Here is a 17,803-nt window from a genome sequence, read left to right as displayed (position 1 = left end):
AAGTAAACAACATGCCTTTTTAGATCAAAATTTTTCATTGTTTCCCTCTTTTAGATTTATGAACTTTGTGTCTTAAAGCGGCAGGGGAACTAAATGTCAGTGGTAACATAGTTGTAACCTATCCCCTGGGCTTAGACCAAGCAATGCCATTAATTCCTGACCCCTCCAGTTCTTAATATTCTGGGAAGAAGGTCGACTGAAATTAAAACTGCTTACTGAGATTTTGTGATAAAAAGTGAAAATAGAGATATTAGGTGGGTGGTCAAATATATTTTTGCCTAAGTAGGAATTTGACTATTGTAGAATTGTGAATTTTAGTGCTGCTTCTAGTTGTTCCTGGTTTTTCAAGCTAATACAGAAATTTTACATGCAGGTAATTTTTTCCACAGAACTATTGTTTGTGAAGTTGAAAATATGCAAAATGGGAAACTTTTTTGGGCAGAGGTTGGGAAAATGGTCAAGTGATAGTTAAAGAACTTTAGAATTTTCATTGACTTTGCATTAAAAATGTATAATTTTACACCTGACAAATGTTTAGTATTGCTTCTGCATGTTTCTTTTAGTCTTATAAGTAAGTTCTTTTTTTTTTTTTAACAGATTTATGAAAATATGCATCAGTTTAATACTGTCTTGGAATTCATGAGATGGAAGCATAGGTCAAAGCTGTTTGGAGAAAATTGGAAGTACAGTTTTATCTAGCCACATCTCTGAGGTAAGGAAAAGACTTTTAAGAAAATAATTAGAGTAATATAAACATTTTCATTTGTTAACAGTTGAAAATAGTCCTGGAAGGTGGCTGGGGGGATGGGCTGAATGGGAGATGGGCATTAAGAAGAGCACGTGTTGGGATGCGCAACTGGGTGTTGTGTGTAAGTGATGAATCACTAAATTCTACTCCTGAAACCAATACTACACTATATGTTAACTAACTTGAATTTAAATAAAATCTTGGAAGGGAGAAAAAAATTGAAAATAGTCCTTCCGTATGTATTACTGCTGCAACTTTATTTTAGCTTCTTTAGTTTCTTGAATGACCTCCTTATGAGTTCATAAGTAGTTCTAATATATTTTTCTCTTATAAATGTTGAACCGCTTCAGGAATAAAAGGTACTTATTTATTACTGATAGTACTTTCTTCACTCTAATTATAGAAAAGCATTAGATGATATATAGAGATACATTTATTCCCTCTAAAGATGACCAAGCAGAGTTCAAAATGGTGGGTTATATTAAAAATGGATATTTATATTATTTTGAAACTTTCACACATTATGTAATTCAGAAGAAAAATGTCTTAAAATATAGGTCTTTAAGATAGATACTGCAGGAACTGCAGTAACACCAGGGATGGGGGAGAAGAAGCCATTCTAAGCCAGTATGTATGGAGAAGTCGGGTTCATTATTTTCAGTCCATCTACAGACTCAGATTATCAGGTAGAGGGTTTGAGTTCTTCAGCAATCTATATTTTAGAAAAATGAATAGAGGACATATACTATGAAGTGGTCTGTATTTCTTCCTCCTGAAGTGGTTGGCTTTGCTTCCTGCTGCTGCTTCCTCAGCATGCACTCTTTTTTCTCACCCTGCCCCACTGGTGTCTTTGCTCTTTTGAAAAATACTTATGACTTTTTAATTGTCTTTTATTAGGCTTCATACTTTTTGATCACTGTAGTAGTTGCCGTTTTCCCTTTTTTGCAGTTCTCTTGGTTTCTATGACCCTGTGTTCTTCTAGTTCTACTTTAATTACTCCTTCATAATTTCTTTTTTTTCTCCTCCTGCTTTTAAGTAACCTCCACAAGATTTTATCTTTGAAATTTTTCTATTTCTTCTCAATGTTTTTCCTAATCTCATTTCAACAGTCACCTCTAAGATGATCTCTTGATCACTCTTGATCACATCTCCGTTATGACACTCTCTCTAACCTTCAGGCCCGTTTTTCCAACTGCTTGCTTCACACCACGGTTCCCACGTCTCTTTCTGGACCTCTCTCTGTCACCCACGTTCAGAGTCTCAGTGCTGAATCGGATTCCTCACCTTTTCCTTCCTGCCCTCAGTCAGAGATCCAGTCCCATCTGTTGACCTCTGTAATGTGCTGTGAATGTTTCCATTCTCTCTTTTCCAATCCCCCCATCACCATTCAAGGTTAGGCCCTTCTGTTACATTTCACTTAAAATATTGCAGGGCTCTCCCAGCTTTGTGCCTCTCTTCACTCATTTCCCTCTCCATGTTACTGCCAGCTGACATCTTCTGAAAGATAATTCCGCATGTACTGTCAGTGACTCTTTTTTGCCCTGCCGAAGTATGGACAAACTACTCCAGTAGTAAAGTCCCTTAACAGTATAGCATTAAGTGAGTAATACCTTTGCCTGCATCCGTTTCCTTCTCTCTTTAAACACTTACTAAATACCTACTGTATGCCAGGCACTGTGTTAGGCACTGAGAAAACAAAATGTTCGGTGAAATGGGTTCCTTGCTTTGCTCTTGAAGTAGTCTGCTTAGAGATGAGTATGAAAACAACTAATTCAAGTGCAGTTGGGAAAGTGCTATATGAAATTGAAAAGGTGTATTTGGCAACACCTAGAAAAGTCTTAATACTGTTAGAGGAGAGAATTGTCAGGGAGGCTTCACATAGGAAATGTTACTTGAGTAGAGTCTTGAAAGATGACTGGAAAGATTGCTGAGTGGAATTTGGGAGGTGAGAGAATTTCATGCACAGAGCCCAGCATAAGCAAAGGAAGCTTGAGATGTATCGAATATACAAAAGACAGGAGAAATCATTTTGTATGGTTTGAATTCAGGGTATGAGAGAGGCTTTGAGAGACAAGTCTGGGAGAGATCTTAATTGTGAAGAACTCCAAATGCTACGGTAAGGAGTTTAGACTTTATTTTGTGAATAGTTGGCAGTCACTGAAAAATTTTAACAGAGGCATTTCAGGATCATAATTGTGTTTTGTTAAAATTAATCTGGCAGTGATACGGATGATAGTTTGGAAGGGGGAGGAGGTTACCAAAAGCAGAGAGACAATTAGGATGCTTTTAATTATTTCAAGCAAGAAATAATGAGGCTCTTGATTAAGATAGGGATCAGCTTACCTGAAATTATGAAAATCTATAAGCATTGGTTATTTAGCAAAAATTTAATTTTCTTCTTCTGTACCCCTACATGTGTGTATAATACCCCCCCACCAGTGATTTGAAATTGCCTTGTGTTTCTCCCTGCTCTGTTCATATTACTCTTTTCTCCTGACATGCTTTTTCCACTTTTTCTTTCTTGTGGAAGGCCTGTCAACTTTTAAAGACCCATCTCAAGTGCAGATTCATCCCTGAGGTCCTTTCTGATCTATATCTATATAGATATATATATATATAGATAGATATAGATGTATTTTTTTTAAGAGCGAGCCTGTGCGCATGAGTGCTGGGGGTGATGGGAGTGGATGGGGCAGAGGGGGAGGGAGAGAGAATCTTAAGCAGTCTCCATGCCCAGTGTGGAGCCCGATGCAGGGCTTGATCTCGTGACTCTGGAATCATGACCTGAGCTGAAATCAGGAGTCGGGTGCTTAACTGACCGAGCCACCAAGGTACCTCTGATCTATATTTCTTTGACTCTAAGAACATGTTCCTTCCTAGTTTAAGGCCCCAGAGCACTTATTTTTGTTCTACAGGATGTTACTTATTTTGGTCCCTGTTAAATTATGCAACAGCAAGTCACAAAGGAGGAATCAGAAAATAAAGAATGTGGTCCCCATCCTCTGTTTATAGTCGTATCTGTAAGGTATGTATGTAAGTAATATGAGTAGTGATAACCGACACTGCCAGGTAAAAGTGCTAAATGCCAGAAGAGTGGATCATTACTTCTTCATCAGGGTTCTATAGCACTGAGAAGTACAGACAGAATATAGGAGGGATTATTTGAGGTGGGTTTTGAAAGATGAGTAGAATTTGGATAGATAAAGTAAGAAAAGGTATTTGTAGAAAAGCCAATTGATAGAAAATGAATATTTCCCTAGGAATATGGTAGAGGTCTTGGAGAGGGTAGGAAGTGTGATGTAAAGAAAATTTTACTTTAGGGAAATCGCTCTAGCAGTGATGTGTGAACGTACATCGTTAGGGAAATGGAATTAGGAGTCAGGCTGCTCGGAAGGTTGTAGGAGGTGTTAGGTATGAAGTAATCAGAATTTAATCCAAGTAATAGCAGTGGAAATGGAAAAGAAAGACCATGTGGAATAGATATTGTCAAGGAAGAAGGAACACTAATTTCTGCTCTATGTTGGAAAGAGGTGATGATGCCCATGCGTTCTATCTGGATAGTACAGATAATGTTGGGCCGCGTCGATAGCAAACATAAGTAATTTTTCAAATGTGGTTGGATCTAAGTTTTCGAAGTTTGAAGATTTTATTTTTTATTTATTTGACAGAGAGAGAGAGACATACACAGAGAGAGCACAAGCAAGGGGAGCAGCAGAGGGAGAGGGAGAAGCAGGCTTTCCACTGAGCAGGAGCTCGATGCGGGGCTCAATCCCAGGACCTTGGGATCATGACCTGAGCTGAAGGCAGATGCTTAAGTGACTGAGCCACGCAGGTGCCCCTAAGTTTTCTAAATTTAAAGAAGCATTAAAGTTAATGTCTTACTGGTTTCTTTATTTGTTTATATACAACAAATATTTTTGTACATTATTTTTCGAGCCTTAGCATATTGTAAGGGAGATATTATGAAAAAAACAAAGTATTGCCTTTTTATTCTTATTTTTTAAATTAATTTTTTAAAAGTAATTGCCTTTTCTAGAAGAGCAGTTTTTAAAGAAATACTGTTCTGGTCATATTTATCTCTTTTGCTATAGTTTTAAATACTACATACTATTTAGTAAAAAGAATGTTTAAAATATTTCTTTAGGTATAATTCTGACAGTTTTACTGAAGTGTGGTATCTTGTTTTAATGGAATTACTGCTCAGTGAATTGGGATCTATGAAGAAATTCATGAAGCAGAATTCGGTGGTTTCATGTTAACAGATAAGCATTAGTATGGTAATGTCCTTAGAGAAATACCTTATAGTGAGGTTCTAAGTTACCTCATGATACAAAACTAGCTAGTCTTGATGTTTTTATTCAAGTCCTTTTCACCCCTTAATTGATAACTGATTTAGGACTTTGCAATATTTAGAAATATTTGAACATTTTATATTGAAAATTAAGTAGTCGCTGTTTTGTAATTATACATTATATAACTGCAAGACGTTACATTATTGGGGAAAGCTTTGTGATTGAATTATTATCAGGTTTTCTCTTTAAAGTAAATCTAGTTAAGCTCTCAGAGTAATTCGTATTTGTACTCTATTACATTTATATGTATATATTTTTTAAAAGAACCCCTCTATCATTCTTATCCCAGAATAGTGACAGCAGTGTTTCCCAAAGTGTGGAATGTGTACTGCTGGTAGTATTCAGAATGATTTCAGATCATACACAGTTGAATTTTTAAAAATATTTTCATAGTTGTATATTTATTTTGAGAACCTCCGATTCATAACGAGTAATATCAGCTTTTCCATTTAATGTTGTGACAGTACATTCAGACTGTGATTCAGAAACCTGAGTTAATCACGTCTTCTGTTTATGGCAGTAAAATTATTTTGTTCTTTATAAAATTCCTCAACTGATAGATTTTATCTCCTTTCTTCTTGATCTCTCTTTTTCATCTCCTCCTGCCATAGGAAACCACTCTAATTTGTTTGCTTTATGGCCTTGAATGAATGTATCCTTACAGTGTTATTGGTGTGTGCATTTGTATGTATTAAATTGACTTAGTTAGGTTTTGCTACATATAGTCTGCCCCTTGTTTCCCCACTGTTTTGTTCAACACTAGAAAGTTAACTGCACCTCCTCTGTTAGTGCCTTGTGGTGGGCATTACCGTAAGATATAAAGATTGGCACTTTGGGCTGACTCTTGTAGAACCGGCAATATGCCTCTTCTCCAGATGCCTTGTCTCTTATTTTCCAGTTTTTTTCCACTTTTGTTCCTTCCATCCCCCTACCAGTGAGCCATACCATTCGCCACTCCCAAGGAGTCCATATGTTTTCTTCTCTTGTCACTTCTCCCTTTGCCGTGCCCACCAAGAGAATTTCTCCCTCTTCATTGTCTTTCAGAGTCATCCAGGGAAGGCTGCAGAGCAGTAGAAGCCCAGTTTTGACTTGTCTCTGGCAGCCAGGCCCCAGGTCTTTCTTTTTGCCATTGGTCACCAGGAACCTACCATGAAGCGTTGGTGTGAGCAGAAGTAAAGACACCCGTGTAATAGGAGCTAGTGATGTGAGGTTCTGGGCTACTACTTGTAATTTACTAGTGCCCTCTGGCACTGCCCCGGTCTATTACAAAAATACCATTTACATCGTTCAGTAACTTATTGCTGCACCTGCCCTTGGGACTTGGTGGATCATGATAGGTAGCCCTGGTCACTAAATCCTTGATGTTCCATGGTTGGGTTCTTTACTAGGGTGCAATATCATACCAGGAACTACACTTTTCATACAGCATTACAGAGATCAGATCCTTGCCTCAGAAAATCTAGAGGTCTATCCTCTATCTCTACTATATTGGAACTTGCCAGAGAATCTGCATGGCCTCTCTTTCTACCACAGATTATCTCTAGTACCTTTGAGTTGATTGAACATCAGGGCAGCTTTGGACTGGAGCTGAATGTGCTGAGAGCCTCTTCTCTAGGTCCTAATCAGCCTTCGGAGTCACTTCCAAAATTTTTTAAAAATTTTCTAAATGTACAGTCATCTTTCATTGAGCGTTAATTCTCAATTAGGATATAAAAGGAGTCAGCAAAGATTAAGTTCTTCAAGGGGAGGTGGAGGGCAAAGGTCATGATAAGGAACACAGAGTGTACCCTTCTTGCTGGGCCCTATTTAGTGGCTCTTCAGTGGTTGCGTAGCAGTTCATGTTTTTTTTTTTTTTTTAATGTTTTATTTATTTATTTGAGAGAGAGAGCATGAGTGGGGAGGAAAAGGAGAAGCAGGCTCCCCATGAGCAGGGAGCCCGACACGGGGCTCGATCCCAGGACGCTGGGATCATAACCTGAGTAGAAGGCAGATCCTTAACCTACTGAGCCACCCAGGCACCCCCCTTTTTTTTTCTTTTAAGATTTTTTTAAGCTGTTCGTGTTTGAATTGCTTAGGAGAAAAGCAGTAACTGAAAAGCACATCATCTCCTAGCACCATTGAAACCCAGAGGTGCTCACTTTCTTCACATTGGCAAACTGTTGTCATAATGGGGGATCCTCTTTGAAATGCTCTGACAGTGTCTTTGGGAGCGAAATCTTGCACCGATAGCCTGTTTGGCAGCTCCTGTACTTTGACATCCACGAGTCGCTTCTCCTTTACTGATAAGACTGATGCCTCTGGGTGTCCTGCTTGTGCACTGTCACACATTTCTCTTCTGTTCTACTGAAGTTGAAGCCACCGGTTCTTATTTTGAGCTTAGCTTTTTCTCTGCTTGCTGAGTTCCCTTTAAGCGAATTGCATTTTTGCACCCACTTCTGGGGGTCTTGGGTTCCCTAAGCACTCATTTAGTTCTGGCTGTAGGCATCTATTGTTCAGTGGCAAACCAATCAGCATGGAAGTCGGAGTTGTTTCTGTCCGGTGGACTGATAACAGTGAAGCCAACAAATTGTTACTGATGTCTTGGAGCTCTGGGAGGAGTCTCCTCAGTGCCTCCATGCACTGGCAACTGCAGGATTTTTGAGCAACGTAGCAGATCTGTTAGATCTAACAGCCTCTTGAAACCCTGCATTACAGAAACGCAGTTAGAGCTCCAGCCTCGAAGCAAAGATGAGTTCTACCCTTCCTATTGGTATCTCCCAGCACACCATTGAAAATTTAGTCTTACACCTACTCGCCTTTTTTTTTTTTTTAAAGATTTATTTATTTTAGAGTGAGAGAATGCTGAGTAAGAGAGAGGGCTTGGGATGGAAGAGGGGCAGAGGGAGAGAGAGAATCTCCAGCAGACTCCCTGCTCAGCGGGAAGCTGACCAAGGGCTCGATCTCAGACGCTGAGATCATGACCTGAGCTGAAACCAAGAGTAAGACGCTCAATTGACTGAGCCACCCAGGCGCCCCACACCTACTCTCTTCTGTAGAGAAATCTAGAACTCATCCTATAGACATCCTCTGGACCTTGCCCTTAGGCTCTTGGGTTATTATGCTACCCCCCCCCCCCCCCCCCCCGCACCCCCACATTCCTATTGTCTTCCATGAAGACTGCCTCCTCATAACTAAGATACTATTATTCTTATTTATTTATTTATTTATTTACTTACTTACTTACTTACTTAAAGTAGGCTCTATGTCTATTACAGAGCCCAGTGTGGGGCTTGAACTCATGACCTTGAGATCAAGACCTGATCTGAGATCAAGAGTTGGACGCCTAACCACCTGAGCCACCCAGGAGCCCCTGAGATACCATGATTCTTAATTTAAGTCGACAGATACACTCCTGGCTTACTTATATATTTGATCATTCTCTGTGTTGGGTACTTTCAGGTTCAGGTAGCCGTTTGTGATGCTACAGCTATATGTGATACTGTGGGGAGAGCATACCACAGGATTTTCAGCAGCATCTCTTCATATTCTGTAGTGACGTTTCAATTCCTATCCTTATGCTCCATCTCCAGTACTTCCTTCTTTCTCTAGTGTCTTACGCTTCCACCTTGTTTGTAAGATGGTTTCCAATCCAAGTATCTCAGAAATTCCAGTTTAACTCTTGAGCTCCTCTGTTTCCTCCCTTTTCTTCCTTTCTTACATTCCTCCCTCGCTCCCTCCCATCTGTTCTTTGTTTGTAAGGGACTAATAGGAGGTCTGATGAGCTCTTATATAAAATCTTGAACAATATACACCAAAGCCTGTGTTCCTCCTCACTGCCCTCCCACTCCACTGCCCTCCTTATTATCTTCTCCTCCATCTCCTTTCCAGTTTGATGACCTCTACTTTATAGTTACCTTCTTGGTATATTTAGGTATTCTACTTCCTCTTGAATTAATTTTGGTATTTAATACCTTTCTTAAAAAAATCATACACTGCTTTATTTTCAGATTTATTTTTATAAAATTATTCATGATGAGAATACTTGGCTTATAAAGTTCGTAAGAAGATTAAATGTGTTAATACATGTAAAGCATGTAGACTAAATTGAATTTCTTATTTCATACTACTAAAAAAGTATGATAAGGAAAAGCTAATAAACTTAGAGCTAAGATAATTCAAAACATGAAATAAGCCAGAAATATTTTAGGAAGAGGGCTTTTGAGTATATTAAGGTTTCCTATTTCAGGACTTGGATCTAAATTTCTTTGATATCTAGAAATCACCAGAGGTGATAATAGGAGCGAAGTTCATGAGCTAGTACTTGCATAGAGATTGTTGGACTGGTAGTTACTGGCTATAACCGTGAGGTTTGGAGATGCATTTTCAGATGCCAGTATACTTATAAAGAATATTATATTATGTGGTTTTTGTAATGGGTTTAACTCCTCAGTTATGTTTCCCTTAAGATATTATATATCTTTTATTCCTTTTATTCGTTTATTGAACACTTATTGCTTTGCTTAGGAGTGTGCCAGAAAATGGAGATTACAAAAGCTGCAAGATAAGTCCAAATATCGCCTGACTATATACGTCTCTTAATGGGAGGAGTTATATCTGCTTCATTTACCGTTGTGTAATCAGTGTAGAGCACATACCAAGGGATTAATAAATCGTTTTTAAATGAATGTTAGCCAAGAGCTGTGAAGCAGCTGTGGTACATGTTCTGGGTGCACCAGAAGTACAGAGATGGGACACCTCACTAAGCCTGATGAGTAAGGATCAGGGATTGCCTGCCAAGATTACTCATAGATCAAGTCTCGAAGAATGAATTAGAGTTAACCTGGTAAAGGCCAGAGGCTGTGCAAAAGAATGGAAGTCAGAAGGGAATGCCTTTAAAGATAGAGTGCTACAGAGATTTCAGTACAGTTGGAGCATTGTAAGGATATGGAGGAGTGGGAGGATGGTGTTAGAAAACCCTGCAGAGGCCAGATTCTAACAGTTCTTCTTATGTCTTGATAATTCCGCCCTATTAAAATGAGAATATTCATAGATTTTTAAGCAGAGAGCATGACAAGTTCATTTGTTCTAGACGCTAGCATTTATTAAATGTGACCATTTACTAGACTATACAGCAAATTCTAATACATTTCAAAATATCAATAATTCTGATACATTTCAAATAATCATATCACCCATATTTTCTGCCAACAAATGCACTTCAGTTAAAAATGAATAACAGTATATACAAACCCATGGTTCAAAATTTAAAAACATACTTCTATAAATCCCACAGGCCAAAAGTGAAATGACAGTACAAGTCAGAAAACACCTAGATCTAATACAATAAAGAAAATTTGGGTACTAATACTTGTCTGACACGCTAAAGCCTTAAATACTCATATTAAAAATTAAAAATATTAATAAGCTAAGTGTCTAACAAATTAGGAAAAGAAAAACAGAATAAATTCAAGAGAAATAAATAGATGATGAAGGTAAAAGCCAGCACTTGGGGGGCGCCTGGGTGGTACAGTCAGCTGAGCATCCGACTCTTGGTGTCGGCTTAGGTTGTGATCTCAGGGTGGTAGGGTTGAGTCCCATGTTGGGCTCTGTGCTCAGTGGGGAGTCTGCTTGGAGTTTCTCCTCTCCCTTTGCCCCTCCCCCTTGTGCATGTGCACATGCACACGTTCTCTCAAATAATTAAATTAATCTTAAAAATAAATGTCCGCACTTGCTATCTAGCCCTTGCATTGTTCCATATGCTTTACAAGGATTATCTTATTTAATCTTTACAACCTTGTGCGGTGAGTACTGTTATTATTCCCATCTTGTAGCTGAGAGGATTGAGGCACAGAGAGAAACTTAATGCAAGCTTCTAGCTAATCCGTGATAGAATTGGGGTTTGAAATTAATGGAAAAAAATATTTTTTAAGATACATAGGAGAGGATTACAAAAATCAAAAATTGGTTCTTGAAAAGGCTGATAAAATAAACCATTTGAACGACCAAGAAAAACCTAGAAAACACAAATAGTATTAGGGATGTAAAGGGAGGAGTGTAACTTCAAATATAGAAGAGATGTTTTTCTTAAAAATAAGAGAATACCTTCAGTACCTTTATGTCAATAAATTTAATAATGTAAATAACAATTTTCTTTTTAAAAATGTAACTTAATAAATTGACTCTGACTAAATAGAAAACCTGGATATTCTTATAATTATTAGAGAATTTTAATTTATGCTGAAAGATCAGCTCCCTCCCATGTACTCACAGATAAGCCGTTGGCCCAGATGATTTTATTATTTTCTTGAAGAGTTTATTTTTAAGTAATCTCTATACTCATTGCAGCATTCAGACTCACAACCCCAAGATCAAGAGTTACATGTTTCACCATCTGAGCCAGCCATGCACCCCATGGCCCAGATGATTTTAAAACTGAGTTCCGTCAAACTATTCTAGTGGTAGATATGTCCAAATTTATACATAGTGTACCAGAGAACAGCAAAATAGGGAAAGTTTCCCAGCTTATTCTATGTGGTTAGTATAACTTTGATACCAAAACCAGACATGGATAATAAGATAGCCCAGTCTTACTTATGAACATGGATGCAAAATATTAGCAAAACAAATCCAGGAGTGTATTTAAACATAATTGTATCTACAGTACTGCGGTACAGTTCTGATAATACCTACCCAAAGTTAGTGGCAGACTCCACTGGTATAAGGGCACAGCCCCCAACAAGACTGCCCTTCCTTTAAGATGCCAATAACAAGTTTGGAGGTCTCCAGGCTACTTGGACTTCTCACTAACCAGCTGCAAATCCAGGAGGATTCCATGATTCCCTCAAATTTTATTTGACGATTTACTAAAATGACTCACAGGATTCAAGAAAGTGGTACATGTGCAATGATCATTTTATTATAAGGGACACAGATTGGGACCAACCAAATGAAGAGACACAGAGGGTGAGGTCTGGGAGGGTTCCAGATGTGGAGCCTCCTTTCCTCTGGGAATCAGGGTGTGTCATCTTCCTGGCACATTGATATATTTACCAAACAGGAAACTAATCTGAGTTATGGTATAAAGTGTTTTTACCTGTGTTTCATTATGTAGGCATGATTGAATAATTGGCCACATGATGGAACTCAATCTTCAGCCCTGTCCCCTCCCCAGCATTCTGATCACATGGTTGGCCTTTTTGGTGACTAGCCTCAAGCCTGAGTCATAAACTCAGGTATGATCTGTGAGGCTCGTGCATAACAGACACTCCTATTACCCAGGAAATTCCAAGGATTTACTTCAGGGGTTCCCTTCTAGTAACCGGGGATGAAGACCAGACAATTTATTATTCAATAATGACAAAATTGAATTTCCCAGGAATCGAAAGATAGTGTGTTAATTATTGCTACATAACAATTTATCCCAAAATTTAGGGACTTGAAACAACAGAAACTTAACACAGGAAGTTAAGAGCAGTTTACTGGGTGCTTTTGGCTCAGGGTGTCTTAATGAGGTTGTAGTTAGGATGTCAGCAGGGGCTATATTCATCTGAAAACTTGACGGGGGTGTGGAGGATCCATTTCCAAGATGGTACACTCAAATGGCTATTGGCAGGAGGCCTCAGTTCCTCAGCCCAGAATGAATGACCCAAGAAAGAGCAGAGAGAAAGCCGCATTGCCTTTTAATACTACTCTCAGAACACGTACTCTGTCACTTTCACTTTCTACTGTTTGTTAAAAGGGAGTTACTCAGTCTAGCATACACTCAAAGTAATTAGGCTCCACCTCTTGAAAAAGGGAATACGAAAGAATTTGTGGACATCTTTAAAAACTACCACAGATGGTCTCTTTAAGAAAGCTTTTAATATGGATTATTGCTAATTAATTTATCCATTAACACACTGAAGGAGGAAAACACTGTGATTGTATCCATAGATGGAGAAAAAAAACAACAAAATCAAACCCTGTTTATGTTGAAAAACTCTTAGCAAGCATAGAAGGGAACTTTAATGTGATAAAGAGTATCAGTAAATTTATAATTAACATAGGAAGAATTGACATACATGATATGAGGCTTTCTGTACATAATGCAGTATGTCTTTCCCTGTGTTAAGGTGTATACTGTGTCCTTCAGGAGTATTTAAAAATTGTCCTTGTATCAGTGTTGTGTATTTGGAAGTGCAAAATAGTACAGTCCCAGTGAAATTACCAAAATGTCTACCAAGATTGCCATTAGACCCAGAATCCTACTTCAGGGACTCTGCCTTCCAGGTTTATTTGCTCAAGCAACAACAGAAACAGCTATTCAGGTTTATGTATTGCTTTGCTTATTATGCTTATGCTTATGCTTATTGTAATCATTGCTTATACAAAAATATGGAACCACCTACAATGTCCATCAGTAGGAGAGTGGATAAATACAGCTGTAAGATAGTCATAGGATGGAATGCTCTATATACCAATGAAAATAAATGAAAAAGAACTACATGTATCTACCATGGAAGTCACTCACAATGTTGAGTGAAAAATAAGCAAATATAAAAATATATGTATAGAATAATACAGTTTTTATACAGCTATAAAAAATTCAAAAACAGGCAAAGCAATGCTCTATATTGTTTGGGATATGTACTACGTACAGCAAAAGCATATGAAGACATGATGTTAAATACCACATTCAGAACAGTGGTTACTTCAGAGAAAGAGGGTGGGAATTTATGGTGTTTACCCTGCTTCACTCAGCACCTAAGTAATTTTTTTTTTTTTTTTTTTAAAGCAGTGGTGGTAAACCTACTCTATTTTATTTTATTTTAATTCCGGTATAGTTAACATACAGTGTTATATTAGTTTCAGGTATACAATAACCCCTAGGTAATTCTTAGGTGAAGTCTTTATGAAGCACTGTATTCAGTGAGAGCAGTTTGCAGACTCACAGACTGAGAGGTGGAAGACTTCATGGCATTATTTATTTTACAGATGAGGAAACTAAGGCCTGGAGAGGGAAGTGAATTGGCCAGGATCAGCGAGCTAGTTAAGGCAGAATTTGAACTAACTCTTAGGTCTCCTAACCCGAAGACTGAGCTATGTGCAGTCCTTTCCTTATTTAAAAAAAATAAATAATTTTTTTTTTTGGATGCAGGGCTCGAACTCACAGCCCTGAGATCATGACCTGAGCTGATATCAAGAGTCAGTCACTTAACCGATTGAACTACCCGTGCGCCTCTTTTTATTTTTGTTTTTTAAATTTCTTTCTTTTTTTTTTTTTTAATGATTTTATTTACTTATTCGACAGGATAGAGACAGCCAGCGAGAGAGGGAACACAAGCAGGGGGAGTGGGAGAGGAAGAAGCAGGCTTATAGCGGAGGAGCCCGATGTGGGGCTCGATCCCATAACGGCGGGATCACGCCCTGAGCCGAAGGCAGACGCTTAACCGCTGTGCCACCCAGGCGCCCCTGTTTTTTTAATTTCTATTTTATTTTATTTTTTGCCTTTCTTTAAAAATGTTAGTTGGTAAATATTTAAACTAGGTATCTTAGCTGAAAGATACTAAAAGGAAAAAAAAAAAGTCCTTCCCACGCCACAGAACTTTTTCAGCAAAGCACCCCAAATCAGCACATTTTAATGGTGGCAATGTTCTGACATAGAGTAACAAAATGAAAAGTAGATGTTTCATCCACAGGCCGGAAGTGCTTCCTGGGTTCCCAGGTGCTTCCAACTTAACAAGCCACACAATTTGTAAACTCAGAGGGTGTTATTTCGTAGACCTACAGGTTCGCAAGTCTCAAGGTTTAGTGTCCTATAGTTTATGGTTAAATACAGGGAAGAATTACTAATGATCTGATTGTAACACCCTCAGGTCTTATTCAGGGCCTTTGGTGACTTACAATTTACATATAAATATTACCTTTGAACCTTTACTTGTGTCTACTTACTGAAATATTGCAGTTGAGTTTAGATAGTCCTTTGAAGTTCCCTTTGTCAAACCACATTGTTTGTACCAAAGAAAGGGCTGTATTTTCTTTTTGTCTGTGATTATTTCCACAATTATTTAACTTGCTTTAACTATGTGGTACTGTCAAAGTATAACCCAAGCCATTGTTTGCCTTAAGCAATATTTTAGATCTTGAGAAGTTATGTTTACTTATACAAGACTTTCTTAAGACCTTTTAATTTATATCTCAAACTCGAGTATATGCAGTGAAAACAGTGGAAAATTTTCCTCACAGGATCTTGACACAAGTCAGGGCTCGAAGTGAGCAGGAGGAAGTGGTGTGGTTTTTGTATCATTTCAGTTGTGTTGAGATAAGGAAATGGAATAGTTTACCCACAGTACAGCCCGTTTGGGAAAGTCTCATTTGTATATAAAAGTAAAAGAAATTGGCATGATGTTTTAATTCCTTCTGCTATATTCAAGTCATTCCCTCAGCAAATATTTATTTAGTACCAGCTATGTGCCAAACGCTCTTCTTGGTGCTAGAAATACAGAGTGAAAAAATAGACTAACACCCCTGCTCTTATGGAGCATACGTTCTGGAGCAGGTAGCAAGCAATAAACAAAATAAATAGTAAATTGTGTATCAAATTATAGGATGACAAGTGCGAAAGAGAAAAAAAGTAGATATATATCAGGGAAGGAAGATAGGAGTGCCAGGGGTGAAGGTGGGATTACAGTTTTAAATTGGGTGAGCAAGAACACTGTAAATAAGAAAGGGATATTTGAGTAAGCCCTTGGAAGAGGTAAGGTAGCAAATCATACAGATGTCTGGGGGAGGAATGTTCTAGGCAGAGAGACCCGTGAATGCAAAGGTCCTGCAGCAGGGCCAGGCCTGGCATGTGTCAGGGACAAGGAGGCCAGTGCAGTTGGAGTGGAGGAGCTGGAGTCCTGTGGGCCTTTATAGACTTCAGCTCTTACTGTGAGTAAACAGAGGGGTGATGTGACCTAATAGGCTTCCTATCACTACTTTGGCTGCTGTGTTGAGAATATATTGTAGGTGGACAAGGGTAGAAGTGGGGAGACCGGTTAGGAGGCTATTCAGTAATCCAGGCAAACAGTGTTGGTGTCTTGGACCAGAGAGAGAGCAGTGAAGGTGGTGAGAAGCGCGTAGGGGCCAAGTATATTTTGAGGGTAGAACCAGCAGGATTTGCTGAGAGATAGGATATGGAATATGAGAAGGAAGGAGGGAATGGTCAAGAATGACTCCCAAGATTTTAGGCCTGAGATACTTGAAAAGTAGAGAGGCCGTTAGCTGAGGTGGGCAAGACTGAGGGGGCTAGCAGATTTGGGGGGTAAGAGGAGAAAGACCAGGAGTAATAAATTATATGCTGCTGGTCACATTACTAAGTAAATTTATATACTACTTGAGCCATCTTTAAAGTAACTCTTTCTCATGCCAGTCTATGTTGTTGTTTAGTTTATTCAGAATTACTCATTTTATGCCAGTCTAACCCAGAATACTCAAGCGTGCCTTTCCCTTAAACCTTCCTATCAACTAGAATGTTTTTGGTTCTAAAGGAAAAACTGACTCCCTCTGACCTAAAAAATAAAGGGAATTTATTGACTGTAAACTGAAAAGTGCCTGTTATTCAGGCTTCAGGCAAGGTTGCTGCTCACTGATGGCTGTAAGAACTTGGCTTCTTTTAGTCTCTTGGCGCTCTCTGCCTTCTGGTTCCCCTTCTGGTGCCAACATAACTGCCAAAAGCTTCTTGGGCAACTGTTTTCTTAGACTTTTTCAGTCTGAAAGAAGGACAGTGTCTCTGAAGGCCTAGCCACAGTCCTGAGACTGTGTTAGACTGGCTTTCCCCTGAACTTTTCATTCCCACATGGAGGATGGAGTATGCTGAGGGGCTTTGTCTGGGACAGAGCCTCTACTCCTGGAGCTTCAGGGAAAGCTGTGTGCTCTGAATTTTTTTTAAAAATTGTAAATAGAGAAAGAAGTGGAGAGAAACGGTTGATTATCAGTTGTTTTTGCCTCGTGCAGGCACTGTGGTTAATACAGCAAGAATAGGATTCTTTTTTAAAATGGTCAAATGAAAAGAAAAAAAAGTAAAGTAAAAGTAAAATTGCATTCAGACATTAGTTTGATCAAGATAATTTTTCTTCCTGGAGGCCTAATACTATTGCTTCTTGAACATCTCGAACCACAGAGGGGCCTTCAGATAATGCAAAGTGATAGGTCATTTAGTCAAGAATCAGTGTTTCTCAACAAGGAGAGCACTACTGACATTAGTTGAGACAGTTCTTTGTTTTGAGGGATCGTCCCTGCACATTGCATTCCATTTTCTTTTTTTTTTTTTTTTTTTTTTTAAAGATTTTATTTATTTATTTGACAGAGAGACAGTCAGCGAGAGAGGGAACACAAGCAGGGGGAGTGGGAGAGGAAGAAGCAGGCTCCCAGCCGAGGAGCCCGATGTGGGACTCGATCCCGGAACGCCGGGATCACGCCCTGAGCCGGAGGCAGACGCTTAACGACTGCGCTACCCAGGCGCCCCTGCATTCCATTTTCTATTTTGGTCCTTTGTCACCAACCAAAAAGTCACCCGCATTATTTCCAGATCTTCCTAGGGAGGGACATACTTCCAAAGCTCATGACTATTTTTGAAAGAGTGTTTTTTTCATATCGAGGGCATAAATACAGAATATTTTGATTTAGTTTCCTGAGTGAAATATGGGTGGGGGTTTTTGTTATTTTTGAAGTTCTGCTTTGTCTTTTTTTTTTTTTTTTTTTT

General features: G+C 38.7%; 1 protein-coding gene across 2 annotated transcripts in view; it reads left to right on the top strand.

The window, feature by feature from the left end:
* Nucleotides 1–17,803, top strand: part of BMPR1A (bone morphogenetic protein receptor type 1A) — a 132,932-nt gene that overhangs the window by 72,611 nt on the left and 42,518 nt on the right. For both annotated transcript variants that reach the window (XM_040623926.1, XM_008696139.2), the window contains exon 2: nucleotides 598–712. The gene's annotated coding sequence lies outside the window, so the exon portion shown is untranslated. The remainder of the gene's footprint in view (nucleotides 1–597; nucleotides 713–17,803) is intronic.

Source organism: Ursus maritimus, unplaced genomic scaffold, assembly GCF_017311325.1.
Source record: "Ursus maritimus isolate PB19 unplaced genomic scaffold, ASM1731132v1 scaffold_7, whole genome shotgun sequence".
In the NCBI taxonomy this organism is placed as follows: domain Eukaryota; kingdom Metazoa; phylum Chordata; class Mammalia; order Carnivora; family Ursidae; genus Ursus; species Ursus maritimus.
Note: the sequence above shows the minus strand (reverse complement) of the source record. Positions and strands in the feature narration are given on the sequence as shown.